Genomic DNA, 24,161 nt, shown 5'->3' on the forward strand with positions numbered 1-24,161 from the left:
TCCCAGCTGTCGGTCTGGGGTCCAAGAGCTCTCCCCTGTTCAGATCAGCTGTCTCTGCTGGTTTTGCCAGCCCATTCTTTGCCAATTTGCTCATCGCTCCTCTCTCTCTGTCACTGGGTTCCTTGGGTTCAGTTCAGTGTTTAACTGTGGATGTTTGCCTCTGCTTCCATCGGTCACTGAATGAAGGCTCCCAGATGGTTATAGACATCAAATTCATTATCAGGAATGGGCATTCGGGGTGGTCTCTACACTATTGTTTAACTTGCCAATTGGTGTCATCCCTTTAGATCACTAGAGGTCACAATGGTGCCTGATCTGTCTTCTAACCTATGATTCCCTCTTCCCCCTATCCTACCTCCACAGTCAACTTTCCTGTTCCCCCATGGCCTACTCTCTCTTCCTCTTCTCGCCCTCTCTATTTCCCAGCTCCCCCTCCCCCCAAACCCTTGTCATGTTCCCCATCTGTTCAGAGGATCTTGCCTCATTTCTCTTCTCTTGGGTACAATGCATATCTTTTATGTTCTTTCCTGTTTCCCAGACTCTGTCATTGGAAGTGCACACTGGCACTCTCCTGATCCATGTCTAAAGTCCATATATGAGTGAGTACACACCATCTTTGTCTTTTTGTGACTGGGTTACCTCATTCAGGATGGTTTCTTCCAGTGCTATCCATTTACCTGCGAATTTCAGGATTGCATTGTTTTTTTCTGCAGAGTAATACTCCATTGTGTAAATGTACCACATTTTCTCTATCCACTGTTCAGATGAGGAGCATCTAGGTTGCTTCCAGATTCTGGCTATTACAAATAATACTGCTACGAACATAGTGGAGCAGATGCCCTTGTTGTATGAATTTACCTCTTTTGGATATATGCCTAAGAGTAGAATTGCTGGGTCTTGTGGTAGATTGATTCCCACTTTCCTGAGGAATCTCCATACTTATTTCCAAAGTGGCTTTACGAAATGGCATTCCCACCAGCAGTGGAGGAGTGTTCTCCTCTCTCCACATCCTCTCCAGCATAAATTGTCTTCAGTGTTTTTGATTTTAGCCATTCTGACAGGAGTAAGATGGTATCTCAGAGTTATTTTGATTTGCATTTCCCTGATGGCTAAGGATGTTGAACACTTTCTTAAGTATCTCTTGGTCATTTGAACTTGAAAGAAAGAAATCAAAGAGGATACCAGAAAATGGAAAGATCTCCCATGCACTTGGATTGGAAGGATTAACATAATAAAAATGTCAATCTTGCCAAAAACAGTCTACAGATTCAATGCAATCCCTATCAAAATTCCGGCACAATTCTTCACAGACCTGGAAAGAACATTAATCAACTTTATATGGAAAAACAAAAGGCCTAGCATAGCCAAAACAACCCTATACAATAAAGGAACTTCAGGAGGCATCACCATACCTGACTTCAAGCTCTATTATAGAGCTATAGTCCTGAAAACAGCTTGGTATTGGCACAAAAATAGGCAGGTTGACCAATGGAACTGAATTGAAAACCCTGATTTTAACCCACACACCTATTAACACTTGATTTTTGACAAAGAATCTAAAAATGTGCAATGGATAAAAGAAAACATCTTCAACAAATGGTGCTGGCATAACTGGGTACTGGTATGCAGAAGACTGCAGATAGATCCATGTTTATCACCTTGTACAAAACTTAAGTCCAAATGTATCAAAGATCTCAACATAAATCAGGCCACACTGAAACTTTTAGAAGAGAAAGTGGGAGATACTCTTCAATGAGTTGGTACAGGAGACCACTTCTTGAACATAACACCAGTGGCACAGACTCTGAGATCGACAATTAACAAATGGACCTCATGAAACTAAAAAGCTTCTGTAAGGCAAAGGACACAGTCAACAAGACAAAAAAGGCAGTCCACAGAATGGGAAAAGATATTCACTAACCCCACAGCTGACAAAGGGCTAATCTCCAAAATATACAAAGAACTCAAGAAGCAAGTCTCCAAAACACCAAAGGGTCCAATTAGAAGGTGGGGTACAGAACTAAACAGAGAATTCTCAATAGAGGAGGCTAAAATGGCCAAGAGATACTTTACTACAATTTTTAAATCCTTTAAATTATGTGTCTGTTGTTTGTAGGCATGGTAGTATGTACCAATATAATCCAGGAGGGGCACTGAGTGGTGAGTTTCTCAATGTGGGTGCTAGGAACTAAGTTCAGATCCTCTACAAGGGCAACAAATCCTCTTACTGACTATGTCATCTCATCAGGGCTATAGTGTTCATTTTTAATGATGGATGATTCTCTTGTCTCAAACTTGAGATCACATCTGCTTTCCCTGTACTCCCTGAAGCACATGGGTTTGAAAACACTTCATTTAGGATTGCTTTCCAAACTGTAATTATGCTTTGATTTTCATGGTCCACTTCTTTTGTTCCAGCCATTCCAGAATCAACGACTCACTATAAATGTATTAATATGCTTAAATAAGTGATCCAGAAGTTTATTCATGCATATTCTGTGGAGACAACACTTATCAAGAAGATAAAGTCACAGACTAAATTATGTTTTATAAATGATAGTTTTTGAGAGCCATTTTGGGACTGTGATAGTGTCACAGAGACATAAAATTGGAAGTAAAGTGACTTAAAGGAAAAATGATACCAGAAAGCAGAACATATAGAGGAAGGAATATGCTGAAAGAAATGCTATTCTATGAAAGGAAGAGGAACCAAAAACCAAAGTACTATTTTCTGAAAATTGTCCTGATCTCTAATGAGTTTCCACCTGTTAACACTCCCACAAAGACAACATACTTGATAATGTCGACTGCTATAGAAATGGAATTTTAGGCTCAGGATATATACCTGACTTAACCAAAGTCATATAATGAATGCAAGGTAAGACCAAAATTTGACCCACATTTACTTGCTTCTAAGGTGTAATCTCTTTTTACAATGATATGATCATATAAGGTCAATTATTTGATAGAATATTATATTACAGTGAGCTGCTCTTAGATCATTTGTGCACTTATATTTTTATGAGAAGTTATCTTTATTGTTTGTGTGTGTGTACATTTTTGTATGTTTGTAGGTGCATGTACAATTGTGTAAACATGTCCATAGAGGCCAATGTAGAGTGTCTTTCTCAGTCATTTTCTCTTATTCTTTAAAACACGGTCTCTTATTATAGCTGAAGTTCACTGACTGTCCAAACTGGCTTCTTTATCCCTTGTCACTTCTCTATCCCTTGCTCTTATGTTTTCATTCATCTATCCAACAATCCTTTATTGAGTATCAGCTTGTACCATTTAATCTCGGTTGCAAAATGCATAGACTGGCCAACTTCTCTGAAGTTATGAACCAAGCAACCTGGGGCACAGACAGTTCCAGATCATACATCCTAGGCAGATTGTAGACACTTATCTATTACCATACCACTCATTATTTCTCCAAAGTATACAAGATTCTGCAAATGAGAATTAGGTCCTAGGAGAAAATACAGAAATGTGGTCCTATCATTCCCTGGAAGGCCAGACTTGCTGAATCAATCAGATGAGTTGTGAACAGGGAAGAACACAGAGCATTCACTATGGGTACTACAAGTGTTGATGTCACCTGAATACTGGAATCAGCAGAGCATGTGCAGATACAAGCAAATAAGGGCTACAAATTGAGTTGGAGAGATCAGTATGCACCCTAAACTCTAACATATAAAATGGTGATACCCCCATTCAGAAGTTGTCTTCCAAACTCAGGTAGCTCAGTCTAGAAACTCCCCTTCAGACACACCCAGACTCTTTTCTCCTTAGATCCTGTCAAGTTGAGAATCAATATAAAATCTCATGAACAGCTGTACTTGTCTTTGACTTTCACCCTTTAATCATTCATTCTTTCGAAGGCTGTCTTCTTTACGTGTCTCCACATCTTCTCCTGAATAAATTGTCTGGTCTATCTCCCTCCACTGATACATCAGCCACATTCCTCATGAGAAAAATGCACTTCACCTAGTCTCTTCACTTTGTTGATTTCCTTATACATGCACAAGTTGAATAAATATTTGTTGGATTAATTCCAAAGTTGTTCCCTCTACCATCTGCTCTTCTCTGAGTCCCTGGTGTTATCTGGCACTTTCCTGCTAATGACTTAGAAGCACATACTGTCAGTGCTAGCTTCTAACTGGAGTTCCACATCAGTACCTCTGGACAGTCTAATGATGGACCAGTGTTCTGAACTTGTCTATTCTTCTAGCTCCAGCATTACTTTCTAGTTATGTATTACCTGACCCAGCATAAGCTGAATTATATTCTCTCAATATGTATATTGAGGAGGGCATAGGCCCTGACCAAAATGACGTGACAGACTTTGATGATTCCCCCATGGAAGGCCTCACCCTCCCTGGGGAGTGGATGTGGGGTGGGATGGGGGGGCAGGTGGGGGCATGGGAGAATGGGAGAGTGGGAGAGGGAAGTGAGACTGATATGTAAAATAAGATTATTTCTAATTTAGATAAAAATTTATATTAAAAGAAACATATTCAAATATCTCCCAACTCTTTGTTCTAATTACAGAGCACATCTCAGAACTCTCTTTTTCTTATATTACGAAAATCATCTTTGTTTAATCCTATAATGGGTCTACCACCACAACCCCACAATACCTGTTTAGATGAGAAATCTTGTATCTTTTGTAAGAACTGAGGCATATTACATTGGAAAGACTAGTGGTTACTCAGCCTTCCCATTGCCCATAATGCATACCTGAGTATTATTATTTGGATACAGAATTCTACCTGTTTTTATTGTCAAGTATCCAGCTAGTGGTATCACGGAGAAGGGCTTCCATAAACATATGTGTATTATTAAGAGATATGACTTTTCTGGAAGAATCAAGAAACATTGGATGAGTCCTTGAAAAACACATCCTGTGCTAGGTACCTTCCTGCATCTTTCCGTGCTTCCTGACACCATGAAGCGGGCAACCTCCTGTTCTCAGCCATATGGCATTCTGCCTCACTTCTGCCTTGCCCAAAACAAACAGGTGTTAATGGACTTTAGGTTAAACCTTAGTACTAACAAACTGAATTAAAATTTTCCTTGTTCTAGTTGATTTTCTCAGTTAATCTGTCACACTGATGGAAAATCCAAACAATCTGGTAAACTCACATAAAAGTGTTTACTTTGGTCCAGAGTTTTGGGGGTACAGTCAAATGACCACTGGGACCATTGATTGGAGAGTCGGGTGCAGTACCACATTGTGGAAGGAACACACGATAAGCAAATCTGTTCACCCTGTGAAGAAAAAGTGAAAAAGATGAGGTAGAAGGGGTAAGGGACCCGCATTTCCTTTGAGGGCACACCTCCAATGACCTAAAAAATCTCCATGAGGCTATTCTCTACCAGGCTTTCTTTTTGAAGCGCCACTCACTAGCTCCCAAATCATGACATGGAGACTTATTATTAGTTATAAATGCTCAGCCTTATCTTTTTTTTTTTTTTTTTTGGTTTTACGAGACAGGGTTTCTCTGTATTGTTTTGGAGACTGTCGGTCCAGCCCGGCCTCGAACTCACAGATATCCGCCTGCCTCTGCCTCCCGAGTGCTGGGATTAAAGGTGTGCGCCACCACCGCCCGGCTGCTCAGCCTTATCTTAGCTCTTATTTTAATCCTTTTCTCTTTATCTACATTTTGCGTTGGTGCTTTTTACCTTTCTTTCTTTCTGTATGTCCTACTTTTACTACTTCTTGTTGCTGGCCAGCTGGTAGCTGCCTGGCTTCTGGCCCCAGGCATGGTCCTTGATTTCTCCGCCATTTTACTCTCTTTCTTGTTCTCTTAATTATTCTCACTGCCCACCAGTCCCATTATCCCTCTCCTGCCTAGTTATTATCAGTTCAGCTTTTTATTAGACCAATCAAGTACCTGAGGCAGGTAAGGTGAAACAAATGTAACACATTTTTACATCAATAACAAAGGCAGCATAAACAAATGTAATACAATTTTGCCAAGTTAAAATGATATTCCATAACACCCTTCCTCTTTACAATTCCACTGCTTTCCAATAGGACTTTTGTGGTGACCAGGAATGCCATTGAAGATCCCAATGGTAACACACCACATTTATCACCAGCCAGTTTCAAGATGCTCTTAGTAGTCTCTTTTTGAGAGCCTACACGCTCTTCCATGAAATCAATGATAGTGGTATGCTACCATAAGCTCCATTTATACTTCTTAACAGGACGTTGTAATGTCTCTAACATACTATTCTTCTGATATGACTTAAAATTCCACAGATATTCTGAATTTACAGGTTCCCCACCACATTTCAATATCTACAAATTCAGGAAGGGTATTTTTTTACTGCTTTTAAGAATCCTTGTAATTTTTAATACACACCAGGAATTTAATTTTCTTCAAGATCTTCATGATCACCATACTTGATATAGAAGATATAATTTCTGTGAATGTCAGAATAGTTGTTGGGATACTTCCAACACAACTGCATATTTTTAGGAAGAGAATTTTTCTCAGTGAGACCAACTACAATGGTAAATTCAATGTAATTCTTTGCTTTTCCATCTCTTTCAATATATGAAAAACATAAATAAGAGTTGAGAGGTGTTGTAGCTTGATTAATAAATGTCCCCCACAGGCTCACATGTTTGAACACTTGGATCCCATATGGTGGCAATATTTGGAGAGTCATGGAACTTTAGGTTTTGTAGCCTTGTCAGGAGAAGTGTATCTCTGCGGGACAGGATTAGAGGGTTTTCCACCTTGCCTTTATCTTGTTCTTCTTCAGATTCCTGTATAGTCAATGTGATCAGCCACCTTCCTGCTACTGCCGCCATGCCATGCCTTCCCTGCTATAGTGGACTCTATCTCCTCTAGTTGGGAGCCAAAATAAACCCTGTCTTCTGTAAGTTGCCTTTGATTGTGGTATTTTATCATAGCAAAACAAAAAGAAATCATATAGACGCTTCTTAGTAGAAAAGTCCTATGTAGATAATTAACTTGTAGTTCAGTCAGTAATCTGCAAATATGAGTATGGCTGATCAAAAAAATTAAATTTTATGTGCAAACTATAAATTGAAACACTCGAGGAAGATGGGAACAGTTTCCACTTGTGGGAAACAACACTCCTACTTGACAACAAGATCATGGGTGTTGTACCCAATTTATTCCTGGTCCCCCCCTGGCAAACATACCATGTATATCACATGTTTGCTGTTCAATGAATCACATTAACTTCTCAGTTTCCTCTAAAACCTCATTTACAGCCTAAACTTATAACCAATTGAATATGTTTTGCTTGAACTTCCCTGTTTCCTGTGGTGTTCTAATTTCATATTCAGTGTAAGTTATATGCACAGTGATCATATTTAAGAAACTTTGATTTGAGCTTTGTAAAATTGTCCCACGCCATACTTAGAGAATCTCTAGTTAGCAGGTATGAAAAAATAAGCAAATTAAATCTTTTCAGTTGCTTACCATTTTTCTGCCTACTAGAATGTTTCCTTAATCCTGGGATATTTTTACTGTAGTTTGGACTACTTCATCTTAAATGGTGATTTAAGGTTTTGTATTCCTTCATCCTTGAACCATTTTGGTATAGGTTCTGACATAGCATCAATTCCCAAGGGAGACACTACTCATTTGGGTTGTTATAGACTATTTTGTCCATGTCATCTCATGGTGAAAGGGGATACTATAGCTAGAGATATGACTTAGCAGTTAGGAGTGTGTATTGCTCTTCCAGAGAACCCCAGTCCCATTTGTAATACCCACCTTATAAGCATCTACCTGTAACTCCAGCTCCAGGTGATCAAATGCCCTCTGCTGGCCTGTGTGTGAGACTGTAATAACTTGTGTGCATATCACTTCCCCTCTCCCCCCCACACATATATTCATAATTAAGAAAAAGAAAATGGATACTGAATTATATTTTATGTTTAGAACAATTCAAATCATATATGTAATTTCCATTTCTAGTTGAGAAGACACAATTTAGAAATATAAAATGCAAAATGCTTTCAACCAAAGCTTCTGTGAGTACTCAAACTTTGCTACATATACATAATTTCTTGAATTACTGTATAAAGCTATCTTTGTGATATAAGCATACAACACTTGAATTATAAATTAGGTTTATGTTAAAATTTTGGCCCTTTATTAGCTACTTTTCTTGTTGTCATGATCAATTTAGCAAAGGAAATGCAAGAGAAGGCTTATTTGGGCTCACAGTTTGAGTGTATAATCTATCATGATACAGAAGGCCTGCTAGCAAGAACATGAGGCAAATGGTCCCATTTCATGTGTAGTCAGGAAGCAGAGAGTAAGGAACATTGGTGTTCAGCTCACTGTTTCCTTTAAATTTGATCCAAAGTCCCAGCCTGTGTAATGATGCTGCCCATATTTAGAGTAGGTCTCCCTACTTTGATTGATGAAATCTAGAAATCCCTCCCTTACAAACCCAATGGTTTGTAATCTAGGTAATTCTTCATCCTGTCAAGTGAGCAATCAGTACAGACCATTGCAAGATCCATTGCTAAACCATCTCATTATACATATGCAAATGTCCCCAAATTCAGAAATAATATGAAGCCTGGAATATTTCTGGTTCCAATTATTTTGAGTGAGGACTACTTAGTCTATGGCACTGTTATTCAGTGATTATCTCTTTTATTTATTTATTTATAGAATTTTTATATATTCATTTGCTCATGTGTGTGCCTCTGTGTATGTTTGTGTGTGGTGTGTGTGTGTGTGTGTGTGTGTGTGTGTGTGTGTGTGTGTTTGTGTACTGCGCCATGGCACACATGGAGTTCAGACTACAGCTTGTCAGAGTCAATTCTCTCCTTCTTTTGTGTGTGGGTCAGTGGTTGAACTCAGGTTCAGCCTTGACAGAAAGTTTACTCACTGAGCCATCCTACTGGCCCATATCGCTCTTCTTATAAAGAAAGCAACTGGTAGCCATCAATAAGGGTATACTTGGTTATTGTCTCTCTTAGCACTTGATATGAACATTGTGATTTTCACTGGGCTCTATTGAGACACATGTTGCATAATAGAGTATTGAACAACAGCCAAACCTCCATATGCTAATACCAAAACAATCTTTTTTTCATGGATACACTATAAGAAAAGAAGAATATTTGTAAAACATTTATATTGTGTGTGACACAGTGTTCCTTCCAAGTTTCCTGTTTGAAACATAAATGATTTTGATATGGAGGTAGGAAAAATGAAAGAAAAATAACAGCTGTGATAGTTCCAACTTACTAATTATACCTTTCCACAGGGCTCAATATTCATTATATATCTGAATTTTTTCCACTCCGATATCCAAAACCTAGGACAGTGTCTGAATGACTTAGAAGATGAGGAATGACAATGTTATCACATTCTATAACTGGCAAGCACCATGGATTCCTAACTTTGAACTTAACAGACATAGGCATGAGTTTAGTTGGAGCTTTCCTTCTCTCTCTCTCTCTCTCTCTCTCTCTCTCTCTCTCTTCTCTCTCTCTCTCACAAAATCTTTCAGTGAATCTCTGCATCTCTTCCTCTCCCTCTTCTATTTTCTTCCTTCATTCTATCTTCTTCTCTCTGTGCATTACCTGTAGCTTTAAAAAGAAATTCCCTTAAAGGTCTGACACAGAGACATGCGCGCGCGCGTGTGCACACACACACACACACACACACACACACACAGAGGGGTACCATAATTCATTACAGAAAGGTCAGTTTATCATTGTATGGTTCCACATAAACATGCGATTTGTCTTTGAATTTTTGAAGTGTGTAAATTTCTGATTCGTACATTATATATATATTTTTTAGAATCGCTTGTTCTCTAAGATGATCTATTTGGAATGTGCTACTCATTTCTTAATTATTGAATAACACAAGAAAGAATCTGTTTCTCTGTTAAACTAGCTGATAAGTTCTTAAAAAGTTCAATACAAGCTGTGCGACCTACTTCAGACTTTAAATGCCACATATTCCTTATCTTACATTCTCTCTCCAAATTACATTAATTCATTATTGAAACACTTACAGAACGTTGATATCTAAATTCGTAATTCTTCCCTTCTCCTGTGTTGCAATTATATTTTCCTGCAGCAGAAGACTTTTTATGAGTCTATTTGTTAGTGTGAGGTCTCTTCTGTGGAAAAGAGTAAGTAAAGTTGGGGGAAGACTTATCTGACATGAGCGGTCTTAGAATTCTACTGTTAGCCAAAGCAGGCACTGCAGAAATGGAAGCTGGAGGTTATGCCTGTGACCCCCTACTCATTTCAGTTAGACAAATGTTTCTTTAAAAGTATCTCCTCCGCTTCTAATATTTAAGTTGAAAGGAAAATTACAGAAAAGATTCAGAAGTTAAACCAAAAAGATTTTGGTGCTCTATGTCAGATTGCTCAATAAAAATATTTTATGGGATGATACCTAGAAAAATAAATAGGTCAAACACTTCTGGTTTATTCAGAGTCCTCATAATTTTGGGGGAAGTAAACACATGCTCACCTCACCATATCTAATTGTCTTACAGATAATTAAATAAATAAATAAAACATTAAATTAACTACCAGCAAATACAGAAGGCAAAATAAAAGCCAATGATACACAAGGGTTTTAGATGGTTTCAATCTCCAGAGCAAAACAATGTAATTACAGACAACATGCATTTTATAAGTGAGCTATTCAGAGACAGAGTTTTACAAAAGTACTCTCCTTAAGGAAAGATCCATCATTGGCAGCTCCAGGGTGGGATGGGAGGCCACCTGTAGAAGGCTTTTAAGAGCAAAGGCACTGAGAGAGATAATACTTTGAAAGGCTGCTCTGGACACAATGTGCTTTGGCAGACATTCTGCTAGCAAGTCACAAATCCTCTGACTACTTCTAGCCTCAGGAACCTCAGGAGCTGCTGAAAAGTCCAAAATCAAATACTTATTACACACAAACCCCTGCTTTCCATCCTAAGACATGGAAAATGGATGTTTCTAGAGACACTCAGTAACAAGACTGTATGTGAAAAGAGCAGTCATTTTGTGAGAGTAGAGATAGAAAGAATCATGTTGGAGAATAACTCCAGAGCCAACAGTTTGTGCTCTGGCTTACAATAAATAATCAGACCAAACAAATTTTCAAAGCACATTGAAACACACAATTAAGATTTGTAAAACTCAAACGTGTTTATTCTGAAAGTTAAGATAACCTTCAAAAGCTAGTTCTTTCTTTCTACCACTTGGCTTTCAGGAATGGAAATGAAGTCTCAGGTTTGGCTGATGCTAGTACACTTTGCTATATCTTGCAAAATTACAACATATTTATATAAAATTAATTCCAAGAAAAACATGAATGAGAACATAGGCCTAGTGGGACTTTACTGCAGTGGCAACAAAATCAAATAAAGACATTATGAGAAATGTATATTGCTGGCCAGGGTCATTGTTGAACACAGACACAAAAGTTACAGACTGGTGACAGCTGCAGGGATGACTCAGCAGTGAAGAGCACCCAGTGTTCTCCCTGAAGACTCAAGCTGAAGACAAAAAGAAGAAAACTACAGAATCATCCAAAAACAGAAACAGAAGCCTAGAAGGTTGCTTTTCTCAAGGTGCTATGGGAGAACTAGATGGCCTATTTGGGTAATAACAATCCTATTGGGACTCTACTGCAGCTAGACATGACCATGAGGTGAAATTAGAATGCAAGAGATGTGCAGTATTTCCATATTTTGACCATAAAACTCTGCCTTGTGATTGATGTACTCTGTCTGCCATCTGCAGCTAAATTGACTGGACTCTGAGGACTTAGTCCCAAAAGGTAGAAGATACTGCGGGATTATGTGCAAGAGAATGTCATCAGCACCAGCACCAAGACAGCCTGCCACAGAGCAAGAAATGAATTCAGAAGCATTAAAGTTTGATGCTGTTTTAGCACCTAAGGGAATCTTAACTGATACCCTTGATAAATGATAACAACCTCCCAGGTCACAGTGAGCATCTTACACTCCTGAATAAAAACAGTACAGTCCTTGTCATCACAATGAGACAGGAAAACAAAAATAAGAGGAAGAAGACCGAAAAAGTAAGACAAATTGCTCTTAGTCACAGATAAACCCCATCAAGATCATCAAGGAAGATGCCAAAATGTAGGACAAATATACAAAAATATATTAAGTATCAGCAGGAATTAGGGAAATACATCTCAAAGCCACAGCAAGTTGGAATTTCCCATTTGAAAAATTAGTGTGATTTATTGAAATATTGTATTTTATTAATTATGCACACAACTGTGTATCTGTGTGTGGAAATATGCGTGTGAGTCCAGTACTTGCAGGAGGAAGATGACACTGGATCCCCTGAAACTGGAGTAACACACATCTGGGAGCAACCCTACCTGGGAGTTGGGAATAGAAATCCACTGATGGGCAAAGTAATGAACTCTCTTTCCAGATGCTGGTTTGGTTTTTGCAAAATATATCCATTTAAGAATGCTACATGTGCTCTTTCCCTCCATCCTAGTCCCATAGCTGTGTCAACCCCAAACCAAATAAGCACACAAGACTTATATTAATTATGAAATGTTGGTCGATGAATAGGGCTTCTTATTGGCTAGCTCTGTCTTAATTCTTAAGCCATTTCTATCAATTTCTGTATTGCCACAAGACTGTGACTTACCCAGTAAAGCCTGGCATGGTATTACTCCTACGGCAGCATCAAGACTCTGTCTGGCCATACTTCCCAGAATTCTCCTCACCTCCTAGACCTGCCTATTGTGCTTCCCTATTGGCCACTAGCCACACAATATTTTATTCATCACCCAAAAACAGAACATATATACAGTAGGACTTACACCCATCAGAAGGACATTCAAAAAAGTAGGAGGTGTAAGCAAATGAAGATGTGCATGCAGGTGATGAAAGCAATCACAATACACTGTATACAGTTGGAAAGTTTTTTTTTGTAAATATACCAAACATTAGCTGTTGGTTAACATTTTGTTGTTAAATTGTTTTCTTTCTTTTTTTAAACATTTATACATTTGGTATGACTGCAAAATGCTGATATTTGCATGAAAATAGCATGGAGAATTCACAAACTTTGTGAAGTACAACCACCTTATGATCCACCAACCGCTGAGAATAGGAATCACGAGTTCAAAGAAATGACAATGCTGTTGATGCTATAAGAGTCACAATAGCAATATGGTGGAAGGGATCAAGTGTTCATGAAGAAAATTTCATACATGTAAACAATGAAGTATTATCTGTCTCTAGCAAAGAAAAGAATTCTATATGTCAAAAATATGCTAAACAAAAGGAGATGTGCTGAACTGTTATACATATGTGAGATGATATGAAATATAGAAATCCGTTCAATCAGAAAATGATGGTTCTAGGGTCAATGGGAGAAATGTGGAATGGCTGTTAGGATGAAATGAAATATGCCCCTTCAGGCTTGTGCTTTGAATGTTTGATTCATAGATGGTGGTGCTATTTTTGGAGTTGGGGAAACTTTACAAAGTGAAACTTCTTTGGAGGAAGTAGGTTCCTGGAGGCAGGTGCTACGCTGTGTATTGTTGATGACATCTTCTTGTCGCCCTGTATTCTGGCTTTTGTAGGTCATGAATTAGACAGCTTTGTGTCAGGCAGATTTCCCTTCCACCATGATTGATGCTTTGCCCACCCACAAAGGGGCACTGACCAAGGATTAAATGTATGTGCTAAAGTACTGATTACTTCCTTAAGGTATTTTTCTTGACTATTTGGAAACAGCAATAAAAACTAGCTGTTAAGATTGTCAACTAATAAGCACAAATTTTTGGTTAAACAACATAGATACAATCCAGAGATCTGTCATAAAATACTGAACTTATACTTGCTGATACATTATTGTGCACTACAAAAGTTAAGAGGGTAGCTAACACAGTAACCATTCTTATCACAATAAAATACATAACCAGAATCAATATAAGTAAAGAAATTTATTGAATATAATAGCAATATAGGAAAGTCTATTTCACTTGTATACTGTAATAGTAAATTCCTCGGAATTAAATAAAAAGCAAGCAACCTTATACACTTGAACGAAAATTTGAGGAATCAAAGAATAATGCCAAAATGGTATGCATATTTCAAAAATTACAAAATATCATTAAAGATTACTTAACTCTTAGAGCTATAGAGATGGCTCCATAATTAAGAGCATTTGTTGCTCTTGCAGAGGGCCTGAGATTGATTCCCAAAAGCCATGTTGCAGAGCTCACAATTACCTATAACTCCAGTTCCAGAGAATCTAATGCCCTCTTCTGGCCTCTGTGGGCTTAAATTCATGTGCACATGTAACAAAAACCAACACAATACATATGATTCAAAAATAATAAAAATAAATCTTTTAAAGACATTTTAAACTCAATAATTTTACTACATTCATCTTTGTGGAAACATATATTTTAAAATATCCACTTACCTCAATTATTTGTAGATGTAGAACAATTCCCAATAATGTTTTCTTCTTCTGTGGATAGAATTTGAAAAAGTGGAATTCTAAAGTCTAAAACTGTAAATGTATGTGGAAGTTAAAGGGGTTTTAGTAGAGCCTATTAAATAGGAAATACATTCCTTAAAGACTCAGCACCAACAGAAATTACTGTGAACAATACCACTTCATTTTAAATCCATACTGATTGCTCATGGTAGTAGTGACAGACAGGTACAGTAAAGGATAATGAAAAAGAACAGACACAAGAGACAGACTATGTTATGAAAACTGAGGCCAAGTTATAAAACACTTGATGAAAATAATTAACTATCCAAATTAAAATATGCAATAGGTACTTAATTCCAAAAACAGCTACAACATGAGGAGAGCTTTAAAAAGAAAAAATATGAAGTTCAAAACCTTTATAAGGAAATCATGCAAAGGGGGTGTTATATATTTAGATATAAAATTATGAGATATTCTACTTGTCTTAGTTAGGATTTATATTGCCATGAAGAGAAACTATGAGTATTTAATTGGGGTGGTTTACATTTTCAGAGGTTTAGTCCATTATCATCACGATGTGATATGGTGGCCTGTAGGCAGACATGATGCTAGGGAAATAGATGAGAGTCCTACATATTGACTCACAGACAACAATAAGTGGTCTGAGATACTTGGTCAGTTTTGAATATGAGACCTCAAAGCCCATCTCCACAGTGGCACACATCCTCCAAAAAGGACACACCTATTCCAGCAAAGCCATACTTCCTAATATTGCCAGTCCTAATGAGGTTATGGGGCCCATTACATTCAAACTAGTCCACTGCTTGTATGAAATACCCAAGGGCCAGCAAGATGGCTCAGGGAATAAAGGTGCCTTCTGCCAAGCTGAATGAATTAATTTTGGTTCCCAGGGCCAACATAATGGTGCAAAAGAACTGACTCTTGCAAGCTGTCTTCTGACCTCTACATACATACTGTTACAACACACAGACACCCAATCAAAATACATAAATATAAAAGGCTAATTTTTCAAAACATACCCATGTGTATATACACAAAGGAACTGAAAGAAGGTATTTTGAGCACACAGATGAAGAAGAACTAATATCTAAGCATTATGCAAATCCCATGAATCAATAAAATTGATCTAATTAAAATGGGCAGATATGAGCAATGATTTTAATAGAGAAGAACATTTGAATAAAGATGTAAGCTTAAATGGATTACTCATTATTCATCAGGCAAATGTTAGTTTTAAAAAAATATGATTTTACATTTATCCACTTATGCAAAAAATGAAAGTTTGCCCAAGGACATAATAAAAGGGAGCACTGTCATTCACTTTGGGAGAAAAATGTAGCCAATGATGTGAAACATTAGCATTATTCCGTATACTCAAGTGTTCTGCTATACGACGTCAAGGCACTACTCCTCATGAATGCCACACACAGAGCTAAAAAGAAATGGCCTACTTTACAGGCAGCTTAACAAACAGAAAGTAACTCTATGTGTGGTGAGATACTCTACAGGAAATCGTCTCCACCTTGTGCATCTACATAGTTATTCTCAATAGGAATCTGTAAAGTAAAAGGAGAAAGAAATCTAAGAAAAAAATGACAGCAGTTCTGGTGATCTACACAAGACACACACAAGATAAAGGCAGTAACATTCCAGCAGGGATGGAGTCGAGGGGGAAGGCTACTCAAGCCCAGCCATCAACTGAGGAGATATAGACAACTGATGTCTGCCGAAGGAGAGGAAGTCAGTTTTCACGAGGGAGGTGACTGACCCCTGGTAGATTAAACATGCCCCACGAGATGGCCCAACAACCTTGGGTATATGGGCATCACGACTGAACCTAGTGGGTTATTAGAAGGAAAAGGAGGAAGTGGGAAGGAAGTTGGAAGAGGTCTGCAGGGAATAAATATGTTCTAAAGACATTGTATACGTGTATAAAATCTCCAAATAATAAATAGTAATGTTTCATTTATTTTTCATTTTCTAAAACTAGAGCTATAAAGTATACATTAGTCATGTGTCCATGTATGTTTTTGTATGCATGTGTAGCAAAAAAGACAATTAATGTAGAAATTAGGTTAGCAGTTACCATTGAAAAGAAGAATAGAAGAGGATATGTCTAGATACATATAACTCAGAGACCTCAGAGGAACTGAGAGTTTTCGAAATGTAGATAATGATTTTGTCATTTCATATCATTGATGTCAATTAAATTATACCTACTCCTTGTTCATGCTTCTGTGTGATTCATTTTAGTAATAAAATATTCTAAAATAATTGAAGCCACAACTCCATTAATACCACTAGGGTTTTTTTTCCTTATGTATAAATTGAACCTCCAATTTTACTTCTAAATGTTTCTTAATTGCACAGTTTTAAGATGAAAAAGGAATTGAACCTATTTTCTGGACTAGATTTTGACTTACATTAACTACTGTTTATTTGCGGATCATGGCAAACAATAGCAGTAGCTCACTGTAACAGGCAATAAAGCCGGCTTCTTGAATTCCACCCAAAAAGCATTTTTAAACCTCTGTTTGACAGGCACTGTGCAGAATATTGTTGTGTTCTCACATCATTTTCACAAACCCTATAATTTTTGCACATTCCAGTTTTCCCAGCCTGCTTAAAACATTCTTACAAACCCTCACCTTTCAGAAATACATTAAATAAGGCCAGCCTCTGAATGGCCCAGGAGGGAAGGAATTATAGAGAATTCTTGGCATCTGTATGATTCTTTTCAGCTTGTGCAGATGGGAAATGTTAGAGTCGTCACCCAGCACCAGATGCCAGAGCAGAAAAAGGCCAGCAGCTTTCTTGATTTATTTAATTTTTCTTTTGTTCAGACTCCCCTGCCTCGCCTTCTGCCTCTGAACTCTGTAGAATCCCTGATGTGCGAAGCATAGCTCTGTATCCTTCTTCCTGTGGTCTCATTCCTTGGTAGCCCCTCCCTTGTTATTCTGCCTGACTGGCTCTCTGTGTGCTTAAACTTGATAGGCCAGCATCTAGTCTGGAACAGTAACCTAAGGAGAGGGTCAGGGGTCTTAAAGGCTGGTTTTCTGCAATAACAGCAATGGTTTGCTATAGTAATTGTTAGGAAGGCAAACAGGCCAGAGATATGGCTCAGTGGGTAAAGTGCTTGGTGAGCAAGCATGAGGATCTGGATTAAGACCCCAGCACCCACACTAAAGGATCAACATAGAGTTGTGGGGCCATAATCCCAGTATTTGTGAAATAAAGACAGTGGGTCCCTGGGATTCACTGGCCAGCCAGCCTAGCTGAATTGGAAAACTCAGTGAGAGTTTAAGAGACTAGGTCTCAAGAATAAGGTCAAGAGCAACCGAGAAAGACACCTCTGGCTTACACACACACATACACACACGCACACACACACACGGACACAGACACGGACACGGACACAAGCTTCAGGTGATTGCCAGGTGTAGTAAATTGGGCATTTATTAACGGCAAGGCAAGGCTCAAACCAGAGATAGTCTTTAATAAACTGCAACTCTGTCCAGGACAGTCTTGTTATCAATATCCTAAACAATCTTGGTGATATAAAGCGGTCTCTCTGAGCTACAAAGTGCAGAGAAATGGCCATAATGTGGTCATCTTTCAGCCAGATTGTACAACCAACAATGTGTTCTTATGTCAAATTAATTCCAGGTTTCAGCTAGGAAAAAACTTGTTTTTCGGCCTCTACTTTCTGTATCTTATACGTGTGTGTGTGTGTGTGTGTGTGTGTGTGTGTGTTGGGGCAATTGAGTGCAACAGTATGCATGTGAACATTAGAAAACAGACTGCAGGAGCTGGTTTTCTCCTCCCATCATGTGGGTCCTTAGGATTAAAGTCTGAGGCTTAGCAACCACTTTTACCCACTGAGCCATCTCACTGGCCCAGTCACTCCTTTAGATGTTGGCTTTCCTTCAAGTTACTAAGCCCATTTCCACTGTCTTATAGAGGTGTAATCCAGCCATAGAAACTCAGTTGGAGGGGAGTGTGTGTGTGTGTGTGTGTGTGTGTGTGTGTGTGCGTGTGTGTGTGTGTGTGTGTATATGCTGGTGTGCATTTTGTATTTGTACTTGTGTGCCCATGTGGAGGTCAGAGATGGACACTAGCGTTTTCCTCTGTCACTCCCCTCCTTAATTTTTGAAAAAGGATGCTATGGCCTGAACAAGAAATGTTTCCCAGGCTCCTGTGTTTGAATGCATGGTCCCCAGTTTGTGGCGATGCTTGAGGTTGTGGGAACCTCAGAAAGTATGGACACTGAGGACTGGTTTGATTTTTTTTGTCAAGCTTTGTTTCTTGTTCTTTCTCTGCTTCCTGTGTGTGCATTAAATGTTATCAGCCACTTTCCAGCTTCTACTACCATGCTTTCCCCCACCTTAACAGATAATTTCCCATCTAGAGCTGTAGTAAAAGCAAACCCTTTCTTCCCTAATTTTCATCAGGATATTTTATCACAACCGAAAAGAAACAGAAATATGGTCTCTCACTAAACCCAGAACTCGTGGATTCACCTAGGCTCACTGGCCAATGAGGTTCAAGGTTCTCTGTTCCTCCAATGCTAGGATGAAGGTGCCACCAATCCAGGTTTTGTTACATGGGTTCTGTGGGAAGGACCTTGGGTCCTTGCGCTTGAACAGACTGAATAGTCTCCCAGGCTTTTAAGTTGAGAGGGTTTTAATTTTGCAGCACAAGGACTTCAACTCCTTACCTGCAGGGATAGAGGGATGAAGGCTGCGCTTCCTCATTTCCTTTGCAAAGAAAGATGTGAAACAGAGGAAGCAATGCCCCGTCTGGCAATAGCAGTAAATATCCCCCTGCTGGTTTCTCCTTGAAGATGTCAACTGCAAATGGATTTAAAAGATTTATTTTCTTTTAGTTTTATTGATTCTCTGATTTGATTTCAACAGTAAAAGATAACAAGGGCAGAGGCTGTATCTTCGTTGACTTTAATCAATGGTCTAGTAAAATAAAATGATTCCTCAAAGAGATAAAATGTCTGACAAGTCTGTTTTACCAAAACAATACCTCACAGGCTGGAATCTGCAGGTGAGTTACCTTGCTGAGCCCTTTTGGGAAATAGTAGATGATCACCCAGTATGCTTTGCTCTCTCAAAGTGTGTTTTGTGTTGAGTCTTTTATTTTGAAAGTAAAAACACATATTTAAGGTGTAGCAGGGAACAGATGCAGGAGCATGGCTCTGTGTGTTTAGTGTTATTAGACAATGGTTACACTGAAATTTAATTCTCATAGCCAGCTTATGAAGTTTATAGTATTTTACTTTTATTGTGAAGTAAAACGTTTGGTGGCTGGGTAAAGAGCGCCAGCTAAAGAACATGAAGATCTGAGTTCAAGTGTCCAGCACCCATATAAGATGCTGGGTGTGGCCAAGCTGCCCTATAACCCCAGTGCTGTGGAGAGCAGAGACATAAGGATGACTGGATGCCAGTTTAGCTGCAGGTTTCCTGAGATAACTTGTATCAAAGAAATAAGGAGTGGAGTGTAAAACAGGATACATGCCATGTTCCTCTAGTCTCCACATGTACAAAAGTGACTGCACACACACACACACACACACACACACACACACACACACACACACACACACATACATACACCACATATGGACACACACAGAGAGACAAACAAGAAATATTTCCTTTGGTTATATTGGTTATATAGACACTTGAGCTCATGTATTCTTTATTAAAGACAGTTTTTAAATTGCTTCTTTTCTCTTTTCATTCAATCTTTTAAGCATTATTCAGTTAAAATCAGATTGTTTTATTTGAAAATTATTACATATGTTCAAAGTATAGTGTGATGATTTAATATACATATTATTCTATATGGCTGTCATGACTGAATTAACCTATTCACCACCACCACCTATGTTAGACACCCAGCTCCTAGTTTGCTGATCTTACAAGAAGGTGTGTTCTTTTAGACCAATCCCATCCCCCACAACCCAATTCCTGTAACTCATCGTTCTGCTATTAGAATGATTTTAAATAATACATGATTTATTTTTAATGCCTACTTATCCCACTTACCATTGTGTCCTTCAGGTTGAACTCTGTTGTCACTTTTCAATACTATTTATATTTATTTAATGCTTAATCCTATTCCATTGAATATATCAACCATAATTTCTCTATTTATTCATCTATTGATGAACATACTCTTTTCAACAGCTTATCTATTGTGAATAGGGTTCTAATTTATGAAGAAGTACTGGTGAGATGACTTAACAAACAAAGGCATTTGTTTTCAAATCCAGTGACCTGAGTTCAATCCACAGAACCAACATCATAGAAGGAAAGACACTACTCCATTAACTTGTACTTTAACCACTACATGAGCCATGTAGCATAAGAAAGCCCACAAAGCCAAAATTCACACATCTCCTGCAACCTCAGGGGCTCCCTGACACAGACATCTACTGCCCAGAGAGGACTAAGGGACAGAAATCATAGGGCTCACCAAAAGTTATTTCACGATACACAGACAGCAACCATACCAGTTTTTATTTTGTTGATCCTACCTATCCAAGAGCATGGGAGATCTTTCCATTTTTGGTATCTTCTTTTATTTCTTTCTTTAAAGACTCAAAAACTTGTTATATAGGTCTTTCACTTGTTTGGTTAGCTTTACCCCCAAGATATTTTATGTTGTTTGTGGCTATTATAAAGGGTGATGTTTCTCTGAATTCTTTCTCAGTCTCTTTATTGTCTATATATTAGGGCCACTGATTTATTTTGAGTTGCTTTTGTGTCCTGCCACTTTGCTGAAGGTGTTTATCAGCTGTAGGTGTTCCCTGGTAGAATTCTTCTTTGGATCACTTATGTAAAGTAGTATGTTATCTGTAAACAGTGAATGTTTGAGTTCTTCCTTTCCAATTTGTATCCCCTTGATCTCCTTTTCTTACCTTATTGCTCTAGAAAGAACTTCAAGTTTAATATTGAATAGATATGGAGAAAGTGGACATCCTTGTCTTGTTCCTGATTTTAGAGTAATTGCCTTAAGTTTCTCTCCATTTATTTGATGTTGGGTGTCAGTTTGCTATATACTGCCTTTATTAGTTTTAGGTATGTTCCCGGTATCCCTGATATTTCCAAGACCTTTATCATGAAGAGGTGTTGAATTTTGTCAAAGGCTTTTTCAGCATCCAGTGAGGTAATCATGTGGTTTTCCTTTTTCAGATTGTTATATGGTGGATTAAATTGTTGGATTTGCATATGTTGAACCATCCCTGCATCCCTGGGATGAAGCCTACTTGATCATAGTGTATGATATTTCTGATGTGTTCTTGGATTCGATTTGCCAGTATTTTCACATCAATGTTCATGAGGGAGATTGGTCTTTGTTCCCTGTCTTAGTTGTGTCTTTGTGTGGTTTGGGTACTAAGGTGATTACAGCCTCATATAAAGAGTTTGGTAATGACCCTTCTGCTTCTACTGTGTTGAACAATTTGTGGAGTATTTGTATTAGTTCTTCTTTGAATTGCTGGTAGGATTCTGCCCTGAAACCATCTGGCCCCTGGGTTTTTTTTTTTTTTGGTTGAGAAACTTTTGATGACTGCTTCTATTTGGTTGGGAGTTATTGAGAGTTACATGTCTGTTTAAATTGCTTATCTGTTCTTGATTTAATTTTGGTAAGTGATATCTATCCAGAAAATAGTCCATTTCCTTTAGATTTTCGGATTTTGTGTAATACAGGTTTTCAAAGTATGACTTCATGATTCTCTGGATTTCCTCAGTGTCTGTTGTTATGTCCCCCTTTTCATTTCTGATTTTGTTAATCTGCATGTTCTGTCTCTGCCTTTTGCTTAGGTTGGATAAAGGTTTGTCTATCTTGTTGATTTTCTCAAAGAACCAACACTTTGTTTCATTAATTCTTTATATTGTTTTCTTTGTTTGTACTTTATTGATATTGGCTCTTAATTTGATTATTTCCTGGCATCTACTCCTCCTCGGTGAGGTTGCTTCTTTTTGTTTTAGAGTTTTCTGGTGTTCTGTTAGTTGTCTATTGCGACTATTCTCCAGTTTCTTCATGTGAGCACTTAGTGCTATGAACTTTCCTCTTAGCCCTGCTCTCAGAGTGTCCCATAGGTTTGGATATGTTGGTGCCCTCATTTTCATTGAATTATAAGAAGTCATTGATTTATTTCTTTATTTCTTCCTTTACGTAGGAGTTATGAAGTTGAGCATTGTTCAATTTCCATGAATTTGTGGGGTGTTGTGGAAGTCTAATTTTAAGCCATGGTTGTATAATAAATACAGGGGGTTATTCCAATTTTTTTGTATTTGTTAAGGTTTGCTTTATTGACAAGTATGTGTTAGATTTTAGAGGAGGTTCTCTGTGGCACTCAGAAGAAGGTATACTCTCTTTCGATGGAATGTTCTTTAGATGTCTGTTAAACCCAATTGTATCATAACTTCTGTTAGTTCCTTTGTTTCTTTGTTAAGTTTCTGTCTGGTATTCCTGACCAGTGGTGAGAGTGGGGTGTTGAAGTCACCAACTATAACTGTGTGAGGTTTTATGTGTCTTTTGAGTCTTTTTTTTTAATTTTAATTTTTAATTGATTTTTTTTAATTTTAAATAGCTTGTTTTACATGTCAATCCCAGTTCCCTCTCCCTCCCCTCCTCCTGCACTCCCCTTCCACCCTCCCTCCCACCCTATTGCCAAATCCTTCCACATAGGGGATGTCTAGAGTCTATCAATTTACTCTTGGTAGGGTCAAGGCACTCCCCTAAGAGTCCAGGCTGAGAGAGCATCTCTCTTTGTGCTATAGGCACATGAAGACAGATTGTATACCAGGAATAGACACTGATCCACAGCTCAGAGCCCCATAGGTTGTCCAGGCCTTCTCACTGACACTCACATTTGGGGGGTCCAGATCAGTCCCATTCTGGCCTCCCCACTGTTGGTCTGGGGTCCAAGAGCACTCCCCTGTTCAGATCAGCTGTCTCTGCTGGTTTTGCCAGCCCATTCTTTGCCAATTTGCTCATCATTCCTCTCTCACTGTCACTGAGTTCCTTGGGTTCAGTTCAGTGCTTAGTTGTGTGTTTGCCTCTGCTTCCATCAGTCCCAGGATGAAGGCTCCCGGATAGTTATAGACATCAAGTTCATTATCAGGAATGGGCATTCGAGGTGGTCCTTCCACTATTGCTTAGCTTGCCAATTGATGTTATACCTTTAGATCACTCGAGGTCACTCTGGTGCCTGATCTGTCTTCGATCCTATGATTCCCTCTTCCCCCTATTCTACCCCCACCCCCTCAACTTCCTGTTCCCCCATGACCAACTCCCTTCCTCTTTACCCCCTCTATTCTTCCCAGGTCCCACTACCCCCCCTCGCCCTGTTCCCCATCCATTCAGAGGATCTTGTCTTTTGAGTCTTAGTAATGTTTCTTTTATGAATGTGGATCCCTTTGTATTTGGTGCATAAATGTTCAGAATTGATACTTCATCAAAAATGCTTTATAGACATGTCCATGGGCCAATATGATGGAGGCTGTTGAGTATAGCCTTCCTTGGCAGCCTGGAATTGGAGATTGAGTGTTAGACATAGGATGGCATATATGGATAGAACAAGCATGATGGAGTCTAGAAGAGAGGTTTCTACTGAAAACGCAGAGATGAACTTCATTAAGAGTGAGAA

At 38.5% G+C, this 24,161-nt stretch overlaps 1 long non-coding RNA gene across 1 annotated transcript in view; it reads left to right on the forward strand.

Moving 5' to 3' along the window:
• LOC121137204 overlaps window positions 1–24,161 on the forward strand; it is a 112,199-nt gene that overhangs the window by 63,163 nt on the left and 24,875 nt on the right. The window contains exons 3-4 of the long non-coding RNA XR_005874435.1: window positions 6,778–6,894; window positions 7,968–8,023. This is a non-coding gene — a long non-coding RNA (uncharacterized LOC121137204). The remainder of the gene's footprint in view (window positions 1–6,777; window positions 6,895–7,967; window positions 8,024–24,161) is intronic.

This window comes from Mesocricetus auratus, unplaced genomic scaffold, assembly GCF_017639785.1.
Source record: "Mesocricetus auratus isolate SY011 unplaced genomic scaffold, BCM_Maur_2.0 Super-Scaffold_100676, whole genome shotgun sequence".
NCBI lineage: Eukaryota > Metazoa > Chordata > Mammalia > Rodentia > Cricetidae > Mesocricetus > Mesocricetus auratus.